The following is a 9,350-nucleotide window of genomic DNA, read 5'->3' as shown; positions in this document are numbered from 1 at the left end:
TCTGTCTCGCAATGTATTGAATTCAATCTATAGAACCAAACACATTGATTCCATCAAATTAATCGTACCAAAATCATTAAAAGAAAGAATAACGTGACTCGTCGCTTTTCTTTTACATACACATCACCCATGTAAGATACTGAAAAGAGATGAGGAAAAAAGCGTGTGTAATGAATTGAAATATAGCGCCGAAAAAGCCGTACACGGCTCTTAATTGTATCGCACGGCAAGCGAATACACTGTACCTTTTTGGTCAGGTGCAATAGCAACAGTGTCGATGGTAACAATGAAACGTAACTGTTTCATTGTGCACGCTTTTTGTCGAAGACCATTCACAAAATGAATGTTTTCTTAATTTCAAATCATTTCGCTTCATTCATCATTAATTCTGAGCGTTTTCAATTCGACACTTTTTCACTTGAGCCTATCGAATTTTTTCGAGTGGAAATTATTTCTGGTTTTTCTTCTTCTCTCCACATTTCGATGTGACGGATTAATGCTAATTTTGCTTTGGATATTTGCATCTTTTCTTCGATTATCATTTTTCGTGAGGGAAAAAGAAATATTCTAGGTCTTAGAATTTTTTTCACCAAATGCTACGGCAACGTTACATTCCTAATCAAGCGTTACAAATGGATTATTGGCAAATCTTGTCTCTGATTTTCCGCCAATTTTTCCATCGCCACATTTTTAGCCAACCGAAGAGGGCGAAAGATGCGGAAAGAGAAAGAGAGAGAGAAAATTGGGAATACTTTTATTACGTTAGAAAATGATGATGACGAAATGACCGGAATGTGTGTCAAAGTTGTGAAGTTTTCGCGGCCACAAGAATTTTCAATTGATGGAAGTCATGCCCATAAACCACACAGCCGATCGAAATTATTTTCAATTATCTTTTCGACATTTCGTGTGTAACAGCATTCCGATTTTGTGAAAGCCTCCGATTTGAATAATACGGAATCGTTGTTGATGTTGTTTTTCTTTGCACATATTCTTCATCTCTCTCCCGCACTCTCTACCTCTCTCTCGTTCTCTTTCTCTTGCTGTTGTTCAAGCTCATTGACCATTGTTCATGTGTCCGATGGATGTTTGTTTCTTGAAGCGATCATTTGAGAAAACTTCCCAAGATGCATTCAACTTTTATTAGATCACTTTGCTGGTCGGTGATATGAATTAGCATAAAAAAAAACATTGAAGAGAAGAGAAGCAAGGAAAAAATAGTTTCTCTTATTTCTTTTTTTTCTGCATATGATTCGATTTGCATTGTTTTCACACGAAGTCAATCAGCCAGCCAGCTAGCCACATAGCTTCGGAATTGGCTTTTGAAAGAATGAAATATGAAAAGAAATAAAATCGTAAATTCATTGCTCGATTTGTAGTTCAACTGAAAAGAGGGAGAGAGAGAGAGAGAGAAGGAGACAAAGGAACAACAAATCATTTGCTTGCGGTTTACGTGTGTGATAATAATCCCATTTAATCAATGACCGTGATCGTAAGCAACATCAGCCAAACAATAATTTATGATTCCGTAACAACACAACATAACACATCCGATTCGACGAGCGCACAACAAAAGCAAATATGTATCGAAAAATGCTAATGCCAATAATCATGATAGAAAACGCTCAAGAAGCAAATTAAATACTTTGAATAGTATCGCGTGTACGTTTTCGCGAGAACGAACGAATCAACCGAACAAACAAAACGAACGAGCGAAAGATGTGGTGTGATGAACTAGCTTGATACACAGCATAACGTTAAACGAACGGATCGACGGTGTGTGTAGAAAAAGTGAATGATCAGATAACACTTCCATTTGGCAAGAACAAAACCAACGAAGAGAGAGATAGGAAAAGAAGAAAAGCGCATGCTTCAAGATCGAAGCTACATTGTCCATTGGCGCTGACTTTTCATACCGAAAAATTGGGACAGCTATGGTCAATGGTACGGCTTCTACGTTCGAGCAACGAGAAGCTAATGCGCTGGCAACAAGAACGTCAGTAAAAGCATAAACTGTATTTATGTTGCCGTTTTTTTTCTTTCATTCTTTGTCGTCGTCGTCGTCGTCGTTGTTGTTGTTATTGCCGTTGTAATGCCATGTGAATTTGTTCATTGTATTATCGATCGGTTTGGATCTTGCGTTTCTGGGCAAGAGATCACAACAAAAGCAGCCAGCAAATGTTTAGTGATGCCGATTGCTCAAGCGGTGGTCGGCTCAATGCACGAGTAAGCAGTCAAGCACCAATGATTCGAATATATTATGTCGTAGACAATGTTTTTACCGATGTTTGTTCTGTCAATTTTCATCTCTCGCATAATATTCTTGGCGATTGATGACAACATAACAACAAAAAACGAACACGAATGATAATCAGCCATGAAAATAGGTCACTGGTACCACTTGACTTGAATCGACGAGAGATTATTTTTTTTCCCGCTGATCAACTATATTGTTCTAAAAAACTCTTCTATTCAACGGAATGTGCTTTTTTAATCTAGATTAACATATTTCCATTGGACATTTCTTTGAGCAGAAGAGAAAAAAAAGGTTGAGATAACTTAACGAATTTTGATTGACGGCTGATTTAGCCGGCCTGAACGATAGAACGACAAAAAATGTTCTCGTAGATAAAAAGCATCGCATTAAAAGATGTCAGAAGTTAGGTTGAAGAGAAAAAGTCATTAGTTTTTGCATTGGAAATGGGGGGAGAAAAAAAAGAGAATTCGTTGGTATAATTTGGCGCAACTATCCAATTCCGATAAATACTAAATAGATGTCATCAGCAAAAAGAACAGAATATTGTCCAAGAAGCAGAAGTAAGAGGTGCCTTTACCTCGTGCACGGTCAAAATGCATAGATGATTGACCTATTTAGCTCAAAATGAGAAGAATTTTTTCCAGCCCAATTGTTTGGACAATTTTTTTCTTAATGGAAACCAAAAAACTGACGGGCTGCTTTTGTGTACTAGTATGAAGCGCATTTAGTACATCGGCACAGCAAGTACCGCTACATCTAACGCGCGCGCGTTCGTCACATCTCTACACTTGGGCGCAATGATGATCAAGTGTTTTCCCCATCAAAGTTACCTAATCATCATTAGTTACACTTCTAAAACAAACACGGGAAACGTGAAGAAACGCGAGCATTGCAGCCGTCAATTCCATACGATGACAAAATAAAGAGACAACAGTAGCAGCAAGCAGTAGCTAGCAACCGAAACCACATCGGTACGCTCCAAAGTCACTGGAAATTACATAATAATTGAACGCATGTGGAAGTTCTTGTAAAGCGACAAGACGAATGAAAATACAGCAGAGCATCAGCCGATTTTCCACATAGGTGCACTATTTTTTGCTCTTCTATGTCTTTGTCGTCTCTTACTCTTTTATCTTTGCTTCCATTTTGGTCGAAGCATTTTTCAGATCCGTTGGCATGTCAATCGTTTTCTTTCTTTTCCGACGTTTAATTCTTGGCATGTTATTTTCTCAAATTTTCTTCGTTTTTGCTCATTTTGCGAGGTACTTTTCGATTCGAGGCTCGTCTATAATTGTTTTCAACGCTTTATTCAATTCAACGCGCTTAATTGTGTGTAATGAAAAAACAAACAAATAAGCAGCGATTTCCGTAGCGATGAAAATCACTCACGCAAAGTGTTTGATGCTTTCGACAGTTCTTTTTGCTATTTTTCCGAAATCGCCCGGCAAAGAGAGATAATCGTTTCGGATGAGAACCCATCGACAAGTCGAAAACTGTTTCGTGTGTCCATTTTGCACTTGTCGTTCCGTTAAAGTCGTGAACGACCGAAAAAAAAACCTATGTGATTTCTTTGGTAATGCCATTTGTTTTTCGCTTTGCTACAGCCATAAATAACACGACGATCTCATTGTACGATGTACATCTAATTTTTGTTGTTCTTTCATTTCATCGCGATGCGGCTATTTACGTTCATTGAAAAACGATGGCCATAAGTACAAATCATATTTTTAAGTTCATTTTGTTGATTGTGCTTCATGACCATAATTACACATCTCTTTTTTTTTCAATACGAAAACGTTAATCAGTGAGTTGAGAACCGAGAGAAAAAAACAACAACACAGGTTGATTCAATCAAATAGAACAAAACGATCATGCGCACACCGAAAGAAAATAGAATATAATTTCACTTCGGTTGGATGTGAAAAGTCTTGCGCGCGAGAATCGGGCATAGAACATGATAGAAATGTTGTGTGCGCGATATGCTTTGAATTTCGTTGTCGCTGTGAGCCAAAGCCAAAGCGAAACCGAAGAGCGGCTAGAGGAAACGAAGAAATGAAAAGAGATAGAAAGACATACACCGGACGAGAAAGAAATGGTCATGAAGCCGCAGATTCAACACTATACAACTAGTTAACACACTATCTTCGCAATGCGTTCGATATCGAAGCAACTGAACTTTTCATTCGGCACAGTACAATGTGAGCTGCCGCCGAAGCAACATCGATTCAAACGTAAGTCGTCGCATCAGTCAAGTGAAAATTTGGCGCGTGCAAATCCAAAAATAACGTAAAGATCGGCCACTCAACTTCTTTATTGGCCAACATTTGTTTTTCATGGTGTGAAATTATTGTGCTGGAATCAGAGACAACTTAGAACAAAATTCTTGAACAAAATCAAAAAATAAAGCAATTTCAGACCGTTTTATTCTGAAGTGTAGTGTTGCATTTGCATAAACGGCCGTTGGGTGACATTTTTTTCGCTCTTGGCTCACGTTTGTCTTGCATTCCTGATAGCCGTTGCTTTTAATAAATTATTGTGTGTCACTTTTTAATTAGTTTATGGCGAAATTAGTAATGTAAGCAATAAATAAAGCCACAACCAGAATCTTGTGGTGCTAAAGAACGAAAAATAGGTGTTCCTTTGAGCAAGTGCGTTTAATTAATCGCGCAAATAAAGACGATAACGCAAGAGAGAGAGAAATATGCTCGGTGCATAAAGATTGCTGTAATTAGTGGATATCGTCCGACTTTATAACGGTAAGTTTACGCCACAGAATTTCTTTTGATCAAAAAATATATTTATTCACTCCAGAGAGCCAGAGTTTGTGTATCGGTTGTTTTTAATCGGCAAACAAGTAGGCCATATTTTCAGCGGTCTATTATTTTGTGTGTGTGTGTGTGTACATATATCGAGCGGATTAAAATTAAAGCTTAATCAAGGGTCACTTCAAATTGATCCGATTAACTTGTCTGACATCTACTCGGTTGGAACGATCGTTTATGTTGTTCAAACGGTTTTTTCTTCATTCAACTTGTTGAACATATATTTGGCAATCCAACAAACTATTTCAGTCTCCGGATTCCATTCGATTGTGCCACTGTTTTGATGACAAGCCCACCGAAGAATGAAGAAAAAAAAACGTGAATAACTAACACAACACTTTTCTGAGTTCTGAGCTCAGATTACGGTTTTACGATTCGATGCTGTGCTCCAAATTGCTGCCCATAAAATATAGACTATAAAACAGTTAAAATTCTATGACCTGTTCAATCAAACCGAATCGAATAAATTGTGCGTTAAGTGTGAGCGATGGATACAATAAAAGTGGCGATCCATTGGACCGGGGAGCTCCGATGCAAGTAGTATACGCCAGCTGGACTGGCGTGTATATGTGATTTCATTTTTAACACCGTTAGCAAATTAAGCGATGAGATAAAAGCGAATAAATATTGCACTTAATTGCTAATATGTATATGAGGAAATGGTGAAATGCTTTCTTTTTTATGATTTCAGTTGCAAATTTATGCACATTACATTATCGATTTCAAAGACACACTCTCGCGTAGAGGAATCACTTTGATATCAGATTAGAAATGAGCTAACATCTTGTTTCTCTACGGTTGAGTTGCTTTTCTTTCGTTCATATTGATTCAGCTGATAAAGCTGTGATGCGGCCATAATTTTCCATATTTTTATTATAACATTCCCATAAAAAAATTATTAAATCGATTCTAAAAACGAGCTTATAATTTGTCGAACGAAATTTTTTGATGTTCTTTCTCCTAATTACAACGAATTGAATGAATATCAACAAGTAACGGGTCCAAGCTTTTCGCACCTTCTCCACATTCTTGTTATGTAATTGAATTGTTTTCTTTGACCAAGTCGACGACTTTCATGCATAAATTTACGATGGAAAAAAGTGATCATATCTTGACAATGGTCACGAATAACCATCGCTTTTGGTCGACCATTCAACAAATGCTTTGATTAGATTTTTCACATTGAATCATCTGCAATCGATACGATGATAAAATCAGCAAACAAAACCATCACATTCTTATCGACGTAAGACAAACATATGGAATCTTCGATCACGATGCATATCAAACGTACTTGAACATATATCATCATCCAACGGGTTTCTGATGTCATTCATTATGTGAATTTCGTTCAATGTTTCGACCCAAAGATTTTGATCAATTTAATTGTTTCGATGGAAAACTGCTTTTTTAAAATCCAATATGATGCTATTTTATCTGTTACTATTTATTGCTTTTGAATGACGAAAATCCGGTTGTAATCGCAGCATCTTCAAATCTGCCAGTCCAAACACATTTCAAACGGTATAATTTGTATACCACTCATGGTATGAAAAAATAAAAGGAAGACTCTCTCAATCCACAACTCAAAAATATTGGCCAAATAATGAAAAGCAAACAAATTAATAATCTTACATGATGTTTTACATTTATACGCGTATATATTCAACAATATTGAAAGATAGCTTTATTTTTTTTTCGTCTGTTTTGTGCAATCACATTTCGCATTGAGAGTATTTATTTTTTGCTTAATCTTCATTCAAATTAAAATAACATAAAAAACATTTTTCTGTCTGTGTGTGTGTGATGATGGAAGAAAACCGAAATGGTGCACAGACAAAGATAAAAGAAAGGTGTTAAATAACGCTAAATTCGGCGGAATTGCTTAAGCGGCATTCGGAATTGGTTGAAAGAGATGAACCCAGCCAGACACATAACCAGGAGACGCAAACGTAAATACACACCATACGTGTGGCAAAACAAAAGATCCCAAACGCGCTCAAAGTGAAGATAAAAGCGCAGATGGAATTTATTCAAGTTCATTGTGTGTGTTTGGTGTGCAATACTGTTTTGTTCACATCGTCGTTTCGTGATGTTGTTTCGACATCTTGGCAGCATGCGCGTAAGCAAGTAAACTGTATAAGTACATTGGGGTTTTAACATCCGATTAACAGTCAAAACTATTAATTTGTAATTACGCGAAGCTCAGTTATGTTTATGACTTTCGCACACCAAACGACTCTCTCGTCTCTCTGTCTACCTTTTGTTGCTCAGGTGTTGGAATCGGTTGGCAGCATGTGTGCAATTGGCGGAAAAGGCCCAACATTGCACATTACTACGTGCTGATGTTACTTCATTCTTTGCTGTTGTTATTGTTTTGTTTTTCTCTCGCACTTCTCTTTTCCCTATTCGGATGGTTCATGCTTCATTCGATTGGCTTTGAATTGTTGTTACTGCGTTCCATCGTTTTGTTTATTTATTGACTCGGTTACATTAGACTTGTGCTCGTACATCATCATATTACTACAACCTAGCGCATTGGATCATCTGGTTTGCTGCTTTTTCCGTCGTCATCGTCATCGTCTTCTTCGCTCACTTTTTTCTCCGTGTGATGATATTATTGTTGTTTTCATTCTTTACAGTTCCTCTTCATTATGTGTTTTTTTTCGCGTTTGTATTGCGTTCATTCAATTGTTCTGCGGTTGTAATCGTACAATGCCAATAGCGAGACGTTTTTCTTTCTTTTTCTTAAATGAACTTAACGCTTCGCACCGCAACAAATGTAAAATGTAAAAAGTTCAAACCAATTCTTCAATGTTTATAGAGCATGAAAAATCTATAGCAAATATTTGAACTTACAAAAGTGCATGTTAACTGTTCTTATGCTTTCTTTCTGCGCTGTTAACTGTTCGTGTTTCTTTCATTTTTTTCTCTCTTGTGAATATCCAACTGAAGAAAAGAAAAAAAAAACGCCTGTTACAAAACGATCATCTTCGGTGAATGTTTTGTGCTCGGTGGCGCACATGGAAACGATCACACTTTTTTCGATCATTTGCGATAAATTTGCAAACTATAATTGCCATTTAGAATGATACCCGTTTTGAATACGTTATGGTGACTTTGTGATCAATTCGGTATGAAATTCGTGTGTCCGTACATGTGAGTGAATAAGGAAGTCAGTAAACTTGCCATTGAAATGACCAGAAGAAAGAAGGTTTGTGCGAGCGAGGATAGAGGTGGAGAGAGAGAAGGCTAGGGAGAAAAACAGCATTATTCTGAAATAGATCATTATTATTAATTGGCAAACAAACATGAAATATTGAATGTTGAATCGGCCAAATGTTCTAGATATGCATATGCAATGTTACCGCCTCTGCGCTTTATTTTCAATAGGCTATTCCAAATACACAATTAGCACATGGACTATATCGAGTATCCCATTCAACGAAGTCGAAAACACACTGTCAGAGCAAGTGAATGCTGTTTACAATTTCTGCACCAAATGTAGATGCGTTTGCCCATTCTCTTCATTACTGCATTGAGTTCTGGTTGCAGAAGAAGCCGAAAAAAATGATACCACAACGAAAAGCGCCGCAACTTCTCGTTTTAATTGAATGCTTGAGGTGGAATTGCAAAAAGCAATGGAACAAGATTCACAACTCTGAGTATCAATTAACTAAATAAATGATGTTCTAAGTCGATCCATGTCGTGTTCTTATTTATCCAGTTACATTTCCACTGTTTGTGTGTTCGGCTGGTTGGGCGGTGCAAATCGCCCGGTCGCACACACACACAAACACCAGGCTCTGGCTCGATTGGTGGCGATCCTGCTGTGCAACAAGCAGCATGAATGTTGACTTAGTCAACAATAATGATCATTTGTACAACATTCAAATGTTTTGCATTCTGATATTCTTTCGCATGAACGAGTTTCGAGCGCACAGAATATCTCACATTCTACCGATTCATTCTTCGCTGTTGTTTCTCTCTGTCCATTGCTTCAATCGATATTTATTTTGCCGCGCGCGTAACACATTCATTTGGAAAATGAGCGCATGAAATGAAGAAGATTTAGAAAATGGAAAAAAAAGAAAGAAATGATGTGGCCGTCGTGACGCTGGAGTAACAAATTCCAATACAATGTAATTAAATAATATTTAGGTGAATCTGAAACAGTTGCTTTGAAACCGGCACCCAACGCGGGCACACACACACGCACCATTACAAACACACATGCACGCCATATCTATATGATTCTAATGAAGATATTA

The 9,350-nt window shown here is 37.3% G+C and overlaps 1 protein-coding gene across 2 annotated transcripts in view; it reads left to right on the top strand.

Annotated features, from left to right (window-relative positions):
• The first annotated feature begins 4,468 nt into the window (after window positions 1–4,468).
• LOC129566323 (uncharacterized) overlaps window positions 4,469–9,350 on the top strand; it is a 30,161-nt gene continuing 25,279 nt past the window's right edge. For both annotated transcript variants that reach the window (XM_055442271.1, XM_055442184.1), the window contains exon 1: window positions 4,469–5,013. The gene's annotated coding sequence lies outside the window, so the exon portion shown is untranslated. The remainder of the gene's footprint in view (window positions 5,014–9,350) is intronic.

The sequence above is a fragment of the Sitodiplosis mosellana genome, unplaced genomic scaffold (genome assembly GCF_009176505.1).
Source record: "Sitodiplosis mosellana isolate CC-2019 unplaced genomic scaffold, AAFC_SMos_1.0 Smas_scaffold_1, whole genome shotgun sequence".
NCBI classification, from domain to species: Eukaryota; Metazoa; Arthropoda; class Insecta; order Diptera; family Cecidomyiidae; genus Sitodiplosis; species Sitodiplosis mosellana.
The sequence above is the reverse complement of the archived record's forward strand: the minus strand, read 5'-3'. Positions and strand labels throughout refer to the sequence as shown.